Raw genomic sequence first — 12,016 nt, 5'->3', positions numbered from 1 at the left:
GAAATGGGTAGTAATTAAAATTAGTCAATATGATTATAAGAACTACCTGGAGAGTGCATAATCTAGGAGTGGGAGAGGCCTGGGAGGGAAATAGTGGGCTCCTACCTCTTTGGTTACCAATTCCACAGGAGGGCACGAAAACTAGGACAGGGGCTGGGGTGGCTAGACAGACACCCAACAGCATCTGTGTGCACTGGATAGTTGAGCTGGTTAGCTGCAACTAAGCTTCAATACCCATTGACATGTACGCGAGCCGAAAATGGGATGTGGGACAGACTGGACTAGTCTGCTACACATACTGGCAAACCAAGGTAGGGGGCGGGCCTGGTGGTGGTTATTGTGGGCCGCTCCTACTAGGCTGCAGCTCCCACTTGTTTATGCGAGGGCTGAGTGTATGCTGGGCAGAACCAGGCTGGACTGCAACGCCCATTGGTTCCAGTGGAAGACAGGACTGGAAACAGAACCAACCCAGCAATTGCAACCACCAGCTGATCGGGGCAATGGACTGTGCCGGGCCCTGTACTTGCTAGTACATACAAGAATCTGGTCTGGGAACACCTCTGACAAAGTTTCTTTGGAGATCTCCCCAATCAAAATGCTGGACTCAGAATCCTAACCAAGAAAAGACAGAAGACAGAACAGGTCAATCAACCATCTCAGCTCTATGTTGGCAGCGAAACACAGGGCAAATGGAGACTCTATGATGGACTATGTCAATCAGTGGATTCTTCAAAGACCTCATCGTGCTTGGAGTGGCGAGATTGGCAGCGATTCATAACTGGTGAACTATCAAAACCACTTGAGCAAGAACCTCGGAGCATGCCCTGCATCCAGGACCTGGAGAGGGTAGGAAATTGGGTGGGCCTTCTCCCTTAAAACCCCCCTTTAAACATGAAGGAAACAATATGGAAATAATAGTCTTACTACTTTCCTATAGCCCTTGAACCTTTTTATCCTCATTAACTATGTAAAGATTGTCAAAAATATAATAAAAAAAAGATTATATGAACTGTATATTGATAATCCAAAGGAAATTCCTAGACAACTTACATATAGGAGATTGGGACCTTGAGGTAATTTCTAAGCTAAATTTTAATTACAGACAGGAGACTGGGACCTTGAGGTAATCTCTGGGCTACATTTTAACTACCATTCTCAGATACAGAAAAGAAATTCCTGGAGAAAAAAACATGAATAGAGGTCATAGGCACTGGAAGTTGCCTACCCTTGTTAATATGAGAATTGCTCTTTGTTAATCAGTCTCTACTCTTTTCTTCAAACAAACACGAAATTTATTGTGGCAAAATGACAACTCTAATCTTAAGTACAGGAAACACTGTAAATAATAAAAAGTGTGACTCCATATCCAAATGTTACAGGTCCATGTTTTTCCCAAGCAAATCTGACTGGACTGCTCAAACTAAAAACTTGTGCAGAGCAAATTGGTCTCCCATCCACTTCTGAACCTGACCTGCAGTACAATTCACTTCAAAAAACACTACTGAAGGAGTTTCCTGTTCTTAGAAGCTCCCTGGATCGTAAACTCTGCACTGAAGGTAACAGTGAGCCAGTGACCAGGCAAACAAGTTAGAAAGTTTGTGCTGCTGGGATAACACCAGTAGCCTGCCAGTTCAAGTCCTGGCTGCTCCACTTCCAATCCAGCTCCCTGGTAATATGCCCAGAAAAAGCAACAGAAGATGGAACTCAGATGAAGTTCCCAGTTCCTGGTGTCAGACGTCAGTCTGGCCAGGCCGGGCCATTGTGGCCATTCAGGAAGTGAAACAGCAAATGGAAGATCTGTCTCTCTGTAACTCTGATTTTCAAATAAATGAATAAATAGTTTAAAACTAAATGCATTAAACACTGAAAAATAATTAAATAAATAGAAAGCTTGTGCTTCCAGAGAAGTGGCACCACCTTCTTTTTTAAAAATAATAAATAATAATAAATAATAATAATAAATTTTTGAAACAACCACTTAAAAAAGAAGTGAATGCTGATTCTAGTCTTGACCTGATGTAAACTAATGGACAAGTCAAATTAAATGCTTGTACAAAGATTAAGAAGTTGGGCCCCGCGCAATAGCGTAGTGGTTAAAGTCCTCGCCTTGCATGCACTGGGATTCCATTTGGTTGCCAGTTCTAATCCCAGCAGCTCTACTTCCCATCCAGCTCCCTGCTTGTGGCCTGGGAAAGCAGTTAAGGACGGCCCAAAGCCTTGGGACCCTGCACCCACGAAGGAGACCCAGAAAAGCTCCTGGCTTCTGGCTTTGGATTGGCTCAGCTCCAGCCGTTGCTGCCACTTGGGGAGTGAACCATGGGACAGAAGATCTTCCTCAGTGCCTCGCCTCTTCTCTTCCTATCTGACTTTCCAATAATAAATAAATAAATCTTTTTTAAAAAAAAGTTTAAGAGGTTGTAAGCATAATTAGTTTCAAGATGGGTTTTGTTTGATACAATATATATTTGAAATTAAATATTCATTTTTTTATTGAAAAGTCAAATTTTACAGAGAGGAGAGACAAAAAGATCTTCCATCCACTGGTTCACTCCTCAAGTCGATCCAAAGCCAGGAGTTTGTTACAGGTCTCCCATGCAGGTGCAAGGTTCCAAGGCTTTGGGCCATCCTCTACTGCTTTCCCAGGCCAAGCAGGGAGCTGGATAGGAGGTAGAGCAGCCGGGATACGAACTAGTGCCCATCAGGGATCCTGGTGCCTGCAAGGCAAGGACTTTAACCACTACACTATTGTGCTGGGACCTATATCACAAAGTACTTATATTTATTCTATTTTCCAACATATCCTTAAAGCCAGAAAAAAGTATATATTTTATTATGAAACTACAAAATGGAATTACAAGGTGTAACAGGCAAGTAACATATCTCCAAAGTAGAACATTAGTTATAATTTAAAACTTGGGTCCCAAAAGAAAATACTTCATTTTAAAGTTAATTTATGGGCCCGGCGGCGTGGCCTAGCGGCTAAAGTCCTCGCCTTGAAAGCCCCGGGATCCCATATGGGCGCCGGTTCTAATCCCGGCAGCTTCACTTCCCATCCAGCTCCCTGCTTGTGGCCTGGGAAAGCAGTGGAGGACGGCCCAAAGCCTTGGGACTCTGCACCCGCGTGGGAAACCCGGAAGAGTTTCCTGGTTCCTGGCTTCAGATCGGCGCACACCGGCCCATTGCGGCTCACTTGGGGAGTGAATCATCAGATGGAAGATCTTCCTCTCTGTCTCTCCTCCTCTCTGTATATCCGGCTTTCCAATAATAATAATAAAAAAAATCTTCAAAAAAAAAGATATATTAAAAAAATGATAAAGTTAATTTATAACCCCTGTTTTTAAACCCAAAAGATATAAATCATTGTTTCCTTTCTGACATAATATTACCTTTATAACTCTAAATCAATCATAGTTTTATTTCAAAATTTGACAATTTAATATTAAATAGCAATATATGTCATTTTAAGGCTCAGAAATTTTCATATTCTTAATTTGGGAATTTATATTAACAAAATAAGGAAGGAAACTTCTACATTAAAATTTCAAACTTTACTTCTTAAGAAAAATGTGTATTCATCTCTGATAATGATGACTTTTTTAGGAACTTATTTATTTATTTATTTGTTTTTTTGAAAGACAGAGTTACAGAGAGGAGCGTGACAGAGAAAGATAGTGAGAACAAAAGAGATCTTTGATCTACTGGTTCCCTCCCAAATGGCCAAAATAGCTGGAGCAGTGCCAGACCGAAGCCAGGAGCCAAGTGCTTCATCTGAGTCTCCCATATTGGTTCAAGAACCTCTTGGGCTACCCTCTGCTGCTTTCCCAGCACATTAGCAGGAAGCTAGATTGGAAATGAACTTGCCTAAATTTGAACTGACATCCACATAGGATGCTGGCATTACAGGAGGTGGCTTAGCCCACTGTGCAACAACGCTGACCCCATAATCAATGGTGGTATTATAATAGAATATAAATAAATAATAATTAAAGATAAATGAAATATTGTTCTGTATAAAGTTTGGACTATGCCTTCAAGCCAGAGTAGCTGAACTACTTAAACTGATAGGGGGATGAATGGATATACAGATGATATATTTTCTTTCTTCTGCTCCCATTCTAGGGTAGAACTAATTCACAGCCATTGGGTACTGTGACGGACCGGCTCGGCTGGGAGCAATCAGTCCGGCGGGAACAGGACCCCTGGAATGGTGGGTAAGGATTTGGCAAGTGACAAACAGACACAACAACTCAAGGCAGTTGTATCTGAGTGCATTTTGCAAAAGCAAGGCATTAACTTATATACAATAGATTATTGCAAAGGGACTTTTCTTTGTTTATTCATGTGGTAACATTTCTACAATTATTCCAGGGAGGTAAGCGGGGCTGTTGAGAAAAGATTGTTCTCTAATAGTCTGGTGACAGACTGCGGTTGCTATTTCTTGTGGACGCAGTTTGGCACCAGTTGCAGTTTTAATCATTAAGCGGTTAGCTCTCATTGTGTTTTGTGCCTTACATTGGTTTTAATAGTAACTTGTCTATTTTTCTTAGTTTTTCTTCCTGTATGATTTTTTAAGCTATAGATCTCTGCTCTAATCTTCTTTTAGGAGTCCTCAAAAATAGTCCCAGGTAGGTTTATTAAAGCTAGTGATCTGATAGTTTTTATCCCATACTACTTGTAATCCTTGTCCAGTCTCCTGTCAGAAGGCTTCATGGAACTATAAAAGAATATTGAGCCTTTGCCACACACAAATAGAATTATTCCAGCCATAAAGAGCAAAGAGAGTACAGCCAGGAATGCCAAGACCACTAGGGATGCAGCAGAATCCAGGAGGCATCCTTCCCCGAAGCTTCCGCCTCGGCCTGGTCATTTCTCACGCAGGCTCCACTGGAAGAGGCGTAACAGGGTCCCCTCCCTGAACCCAAGCCACAGCAGGCATCACATCCTTGGTGTTCCCATCGGAGTCCATGACACTGAAGCCTTTCCCTAGACAGACTAAGGCCTTTCACGTTTAATTTAGGTGAGAGTGAGGGGACAGGTCTAGGCAGTGTCCCCTCCTACCCTCTCCCCATGGCATTTTATCTCTACTTTCTGGTCAGACAACATCATCTCCCCATCCTCCCGGACCACCTCGCAGACCCGGCCTTGTGATCTGGCAGGGAGGCGGAGGTGGAAGCATTCCTCAGGGAGGCAGAGGTGGAAGTGTTCCTCAGGGAGGCGGAGGTTGAAGGCTGCTATTGCTCTCCCTCAGGCAGCACAAGGGAAGGGAGTGAGGAAGTTTTCTCCAGGTTCTCCCCATCCTGCCTAGAAAATCATGGAGTTCTGGAAAAAAAGCCTGCAAACAGACAGGACCCTTTAGTGGGAGAAATGACCCACCTAACAACTATCGAACTAGTCCATATACTTAAATGATTGTAATTATTCCCAATTCTAATTGAAATATATAAATGCTATGTATAAACATGTAATTTGGCCCTTTGAAAATTTTAATTATGATGAAAACATAGATTAAAAACACTAAAATATGTCATGATTTAAACAGCCAGTATCTTCTATACAAAAAAGTCAAGTGATAAACTAAATGGTGAAAGATTTCCTCTTAAAATTCATGAGCATACTATTACTGTACAACTTCTTAATTGCATTGCGTTGCAAACTTGGTTATGTTTTCTGAAACTCTCAAGCAGCTTTCGAATCTTAGATTATTAAGATGTGGAAGTTTAAAATGACCAAAAGAAGGAAAAACCTGTCTCTGAGGAAAGTTCAAGGTAGTTATTGTCAACAAGACTTTTTCCTCAGATGCAGAATATTCATTCCAATTTTAGTATATGTGCTGCCAAAACGAGCACAAGATGTGGACTATCCATGTAAATCAACAGTGATGGAACGAATACCTCAACAGGGTATAATTATAAAATATTCACTTAATTGAAGTGCAAAGCATTGAAATCTCTGAAGCAGCACTATCAGTGTCGTGGCATTACTGGGACTAAACTGTCACAAGAACTGACATTTTTATTGTCTTCCGAGCCATGAATTTAATGTAGTCCTCCACTTAGTTTTCTTTCATACCTAGCAGATATATTACATGGTTTGGTAGATTTTTGCACTGTTTCAGATTGATTCTTAGTTGATGTTTTCATGTACTTATTAATTTTATTTACCTACTTTCTTATTTTAGAACTTATTGTTACTGTAATGGGAATATGACATTACATGAGGTATTTATCTTTTTCACTTATCTTTCCTCAATCCTACATTACTGTGTAGTCTCATAAGATGATTCTTCTTGTAGTCTAAAGACTACTTTTAACCTAAAGACTCTCTCTGTGTGGGTCTGCTAGTGATTTTTAATTTAATCTTTGTTTTCTAAATAAATTTCTATCTTCTTCTTTTAGGGACTAGTAGCTTTGGAATTATAGGTTGGCTTGTGAATTTAAAGTATTGTCCGGGCCCACACGATAGCCTAGTGGTTAAAGTCCTCGCCATGAACGCACTGGGATCCCATATGGCCGCCAGTTCTTATCCCGGCAGCCCTCCTTCCCATCCAACTCCCTGCTTGAGGCCTGGGAAAGCAGTCGACAACAGCCCAAAGCCTTGGGACCGTGTACCCACATGGGAGACCCGGAGTAAGCTCCTGGCTCCTGGCTTCAAATTGGTGCAGCACTGGCCATTGTGGCCGCTTGGTGAGTGAATCACCAGATGGAGGATCTTCCTCTCTGTCTCTCCTCCTCTCTGTGTATCTGACTTACCAATAAAAATAAATAACTCTTAAAAAAATTATTGTTCCACTTTCTATGATTTCCATCATTTCTGTTGAAAAGGTGAGCATCTTATTGTTACTTTTGAAGGTAGTATCTTTTTAATCCATATTTTTGTAGATTTGAGTAAAATATCTTCAGATGTTAAGTTCTTTTTGTTTTTTGTTTGAGTTTGTAGAGCTTGAAATCATAGATTGATAACTCATTCATTTTTTTATTATTATTATTAATTATTTTGCATTATGTTACAGTTTCATAGGCTCTGGGAATCCCCCCCCACGCCTCTCCCCCCTGGTGGCTTCCTCCACCTTGATGCAGTATTACAGTTCAAATTCAATCAAGATTCTTTCCTTGTAAACATATACCAAGTATAAAGTCCAGCTATTTATTGTCCAGATGGGTTGAACAGTCTCTCGGGGAGACCATTTCTGGTCCGTTGTTAGAGCTGGCAGAATATCATCCCATTCAACCAAGAGTCCCGACATAACATCAACAGCAATTTGCAACATTATGGAATTGACATGGTTGTGAGTAACCAGTGTGATAACTCATTCATTTTAGAAACTGAATTATCCCCATTATCCCCCATTTTTCTTCTGGGACTCCTATTATACATCTATATTTTTATCACTGTGCCCCCATTGTCTCTTAGATCCTTTTCTGAATTCTCAACAGTTTTTTATTCTGTGGATTTTTGTTGATGTTGACATTATTAATTAATTAATTTTTGTTTACTTATTTGAAAGGCAGTTACAAAGAGGGTGGAGAAATAGAGATTGAGAGATCTTTGGTCTGCTGGTTCACTCTCCAAATGGCTTCAACACCCAAGTCTGACCAAAGCCCAAGTCAAGAGGCTAAATTCCATCCAGATCTCCTATGTGAGTGACAGGGGCCCAAGCACTTGGACCATATTCTGTTCTCATCCTCTCATTTACTCTCCAAATATATGCAACATTTAGGGTTGGGCCAGGCTAAAATCAGAAGTCTAGAACTACATCTAGGTATCCCACATAGGTGGTAGGGACTCATGTACTTGAACCATCACCTGCTGCCTCCCAGAGTGTAAGTTACCAGAAAGTTGGGTGAGAAATAAGGAGCCAAGACTGAAACCAGGCACTCTGAAATAGGATGTGGCCATTTGAGGCAATGACTTTACTACTTCACCAAATGCCCAACCCTTATACCAGACCTTAACTGATAATCTTTTTTTTTCAGTTGATGAAGCATATATTCTATTATGTATCATCTACTGTTAAATCTATTCATAGTTCTTAATTTCCATTACTGTGTACTTTGCAGATGTATGATTTAAACTTATTCATGCTGATGCTTTCCTACTTCCTTAAATTTGTTTCACTGGGCAATATTTGTTTTGTTTTATTTTTCTTCTTTAGTGGTTTAGAACGATGCTGTTTCTAACCTTTTGGATGCATGTTTTCTGAACAAAAAAATCCAAAATTTATAAGGCACCAGAATAAGCCATCACCTGTGACACCAGCCCCTCATATTGGTTTGAGACCTGGCTGCTCTGCTTTTGATCCAGCTCCTAAATTATCTGCCTAAAAAAGCAGTGGAAGATGGCCCAAATACCTAGGTGGAGACCAGGATGGAGTTCCTGGCTCCTGGCTTGAGCCTATCCCAGTCTTATCCACTGTAGTCATTTGGGAACTGAACCAATGGATGGAAAACTTTTGTTCCTCTCTGTCTCACCATCTATCTGTTACTCTCCATTTTAAATAAATATATAAGTCTCTAAAAATAAATAAATACACATGGAATCATATGAGTAATGTTGATACATTCTACCTCCAGGATTTGTGGAAGAGGAAATGGTAGAAGTATAGCTGACAAGGTATGAGACCTCTCTCTTCCTCCTGGATGTCAGAAGCCATCCAAGACACTATTCTACCTTTTCAGCAAAAATGCCCACATGGACTACCTCCAATTCCCATGGCCTGCCTTTAAAGACAAATCCTCCTGCTACCTACTACATATACAAGCAGAGGTTGAAAGGTGGACTATACTTGTACCTATAGTAGTACTTCCACCAGTAACTCACACTGATAGCAACAGCTTCTTTTTGTGTTCTTAGGGCACCCCAAGCACCACTTCCACTTCTGCATAAAGTTACTACTTTTTTTCAGGTACATATTCAATCTCATTCCTTCTGCCTCCAATGTTAAAAGAATTCTTAAAGCAGAGGCTCATACCTCATGTTTCACTCCTATCATCTGCTTCCAATCTGGATTCCTGCTAAGGTGTCCAGAAAGGTAGCAAAGATTGCCCAAGTACTTGGGCCCTTGCCACCCCTATGGAAAATCAGGATGGAGTATCAGGCTCCTGGATTCAACCTAGCCCAGACCTAGCTATTTCAGACATTTGGGGAATGAACCACAGACTGAAGATTTCTCTCTCTCTCTCTCTCTCTCTCTCTCTCTCTCTCTCTCTCCTCTTTTCCTCACTCTCCCTCTTTGCACTCTTTTTCACACATACATACATACACTCTCACTCTCACTGTTACTCTTTCAAAAAATATATATTTTTTAAATTCTCAGAATTTAAAACACACCTTCATGTTTTTCAATATAAAAATGTATGCATGTACTCACAAAAGTGTTAATTTTTCTGTAACAGATTTGAGAAAAAGGGAAGAATTGGAGAAAGGCTAACATTGCTCTCAGTCTGCCATCTTGATCCAATCTACTGGCTAAATTTCCAGCCACATATTGAACTCCTTTAATGTAAAACACAGACAGCTACTCATATCACATATCTAATCCAGAAATCTCTACTCCCAAGCGATATCATATTGAAGTATCTCAATGTAAGATACGGTCTCTCTATTATACCAGGAAGTAAAAATGCTATGTAGTAAGCATCTCTACTTTCAAATAAAAGTAGGACTCCTGATGAAACTTATAAATACACCTCTACATTGCCATACTAGGTTTTTTACTTTTGCCTGTACTCACCCTGTCATGATACATTTAAACATCAGGAAGTTAAACTTGTAATTTATACTAAGGAATATTCTACTGTGATAATATGGGGGGAAATGGCAAGAGGGGAAAAATGGCAGGAAGGAAAGATGGGGCAGGAATAAGGGGAGGGGAGGAATGAGCCTGTATACCTAAAAAACTGTATCTGGCCCAGCACAGTAGCCTAGTGGCTGAAGTCCTCACCTTGTACATGCCAGGATCCCATATGGGCACTGGTTTATATGCTGGCACCCCACTTCCCACTCAGCTCCTTGCTTGTGGCCTGGGAAAGCAGTCGAGGATGGCCTAAAACCTTGGGACCCTGTACCCACATGGGAGACCCAGAAGTGGCTCCTGGCTCCTGGCTTCTGATCACCTCAGCTCTGGCCATTGCAGTCGCTTGGGGAGTGAATCAACGGACAGAAGATCTCTCTGTTTCTCCTCCTCTCCGTATATCTAACTTTCCAGCAAAAATAAATAAATCTTTAAAAAAATAAAAATTAAAGGACTATACAGGAAAATGCATGTCAAATGCTTCTAAATGTGCCCAGCATATGATAAGCACTGAACAATATTTAGCTATTGTCACACACACACAAAAAAACTGGGTCTCCATGTTCAAATTGGCATCTGTATAACACATGTGCATAAATTTTACTGTCTTCAAAATCATCTTTCAGATTTTAATGTTATATCTCAAAAATCTTAAGAGCATTACAAAGATTGCCACAAATACATAACAGCAACATAAATCATGTTTCTGCTTAAGTATAGAGAATGAAAGAAAATTTTAACTTTTCTAAAATATCTTAATGTGCTTAAATTAAAAATAAGAAAAAGAAACTGAATCATTTATTTCTTATCATGCAATTCTGATATTACTTCAAAAGACTAGACACATCAACATGAACAAATTCAGGAATAATTTAACAATGACTGAGTCACAGTTTAAACTACAAATTTTGCAATCCAAAATAATCTCTTCTTGGATAGACAATAGAAATTGTACTGAAAGAAATATAATCCTGAAATAAATCAAAGAAAATAATCTTTGATTTTTCTTTTATATTTTCAAATATTTCACTCACATCTAACACGTTCTACTCACTGTTGAAGGCATGGGGATGCATCTGTAAACAAAATAGACAAAACAAATCCCTGCTTTGTAGAGTTTCTATTCTAAAATACGTGCAATTAGAATGACTGGACTTGCCTTTTCCCATAGAAAATAACAATAAAACAGGTAAACACTTTAATATCAGATACAAAAATGCATCTCCAATGTCATTTCACTACCCTGACACATAAAAAATGTTAAATATTCGGAACATAGAGGTGTGTTTAGCTACCAACTTCAAAACATTGGAAAAATCAAGATCTTGTCAAAGAATGGGAGTTAAGTCAAATATTCTAACACTCACCTGCTTAAGTGATTCACTAAGAAAGGTTACACTTTAGGGGAATACACATTCTAAATAATTCTAAAGAATATTCTGTGATAATTCAAAAACGATCTGAATCTATACCCCAACACTAAGCAATCGAAAAAACTGTAGGGAAGATACTAGGTCTGACAGGAACAAGTCCTTCAACTCTGATTTAAAATTTTAAAATTAAATAGCCCCTCAGCCGTGCCAGAAATATTCCATATAGCAATAGCCTTTCACAGCCTGCGTCTGGTAAACTGGACGTGCCATCACAAAGACACGTGCAAAGCCAGAAAACTGCTGCATGCCACCTGCTGCTCCAAGAATCAGACGCTCATCGCTCCTGGGCAAAGCCAAGTGCTTTGAGAGTGGGCTTCGGATAGGTGGTTCCTAAGAGAAGCCAAGTTTTCTCCTCTCTTCCATGGCAGCTCTCACCCTGAGTCTGTTTTTCTCTTGCTGGAAATATTTTTTTTCTTCCCCCGTTTTCCTTCCCACCTCCTCACATGTCCCCTTTCCCCACTCTTCATTTCCCTCCTTTTACTACTCTTCCTTGCAACCATAACGCAGTCCATCTTTAATAATTTTGAAACATTTATGCAAGCTTTGACATTTTTCTCAGCGTTAAACTATTTTAGTGTTCAGATTTAGAGGAGCCGCTTGCTCACGTAAGGGACTCCTCTCTGACAGCATTATCCTTTTGCAGAAAGGGTTTCTCACCGTGGGAATCCGGGGTGGAAGAGATGTGCAGCCCTACCTCCAGCCTCTGCAGCTTGCGTCGGCCCAGGGCGGGTTCCTTCGCCCTCGAGGCCTGAGCCGCTGCCCCGAGCGCCTACTGTCACCTAGTGGACACAGG

General features: G+C 40.3%; 1 protein-coding gene across 1 annotated transcript in view; it reads right to left on the bottom strand.

The window, feature by feature from the left end:
- ENTPD1 (ectonucleoside triphosphate diphosphohydrolase 1) overlaps positions 1-12,016 on the bottom strand; it is a 130,133-nt gene extending 118,117 nt beyond the window's left edge. Inside the window, exon 1 of the mRNA XM_058672078.1 lies at positions 11,881-12,016. The gene's annotated coding sequence lies outside the window, so the exon portion shown is untranslated. The remainder of the gene's footprint in view (positions 1-11,880) is intronic.

This window comes from Ochotona princeps, chromosome 13, assembly GCF_030435755.1.
Source record: "Ochotona princeps isolate mOchPri1 chromosome 13, mOchPri1.hap1, whole genome shotgun sequence".
NCBI lineage: Eukaryota > Metazoa > Chordata > Mammalia > Lagomorpha > Ochotonidae > Ochotona > Ochotona princeps.
Note: the sequence above shows the minus strand (reverse complement) of the source record. Positions and strands in the feature narration are given on the sequence as shown.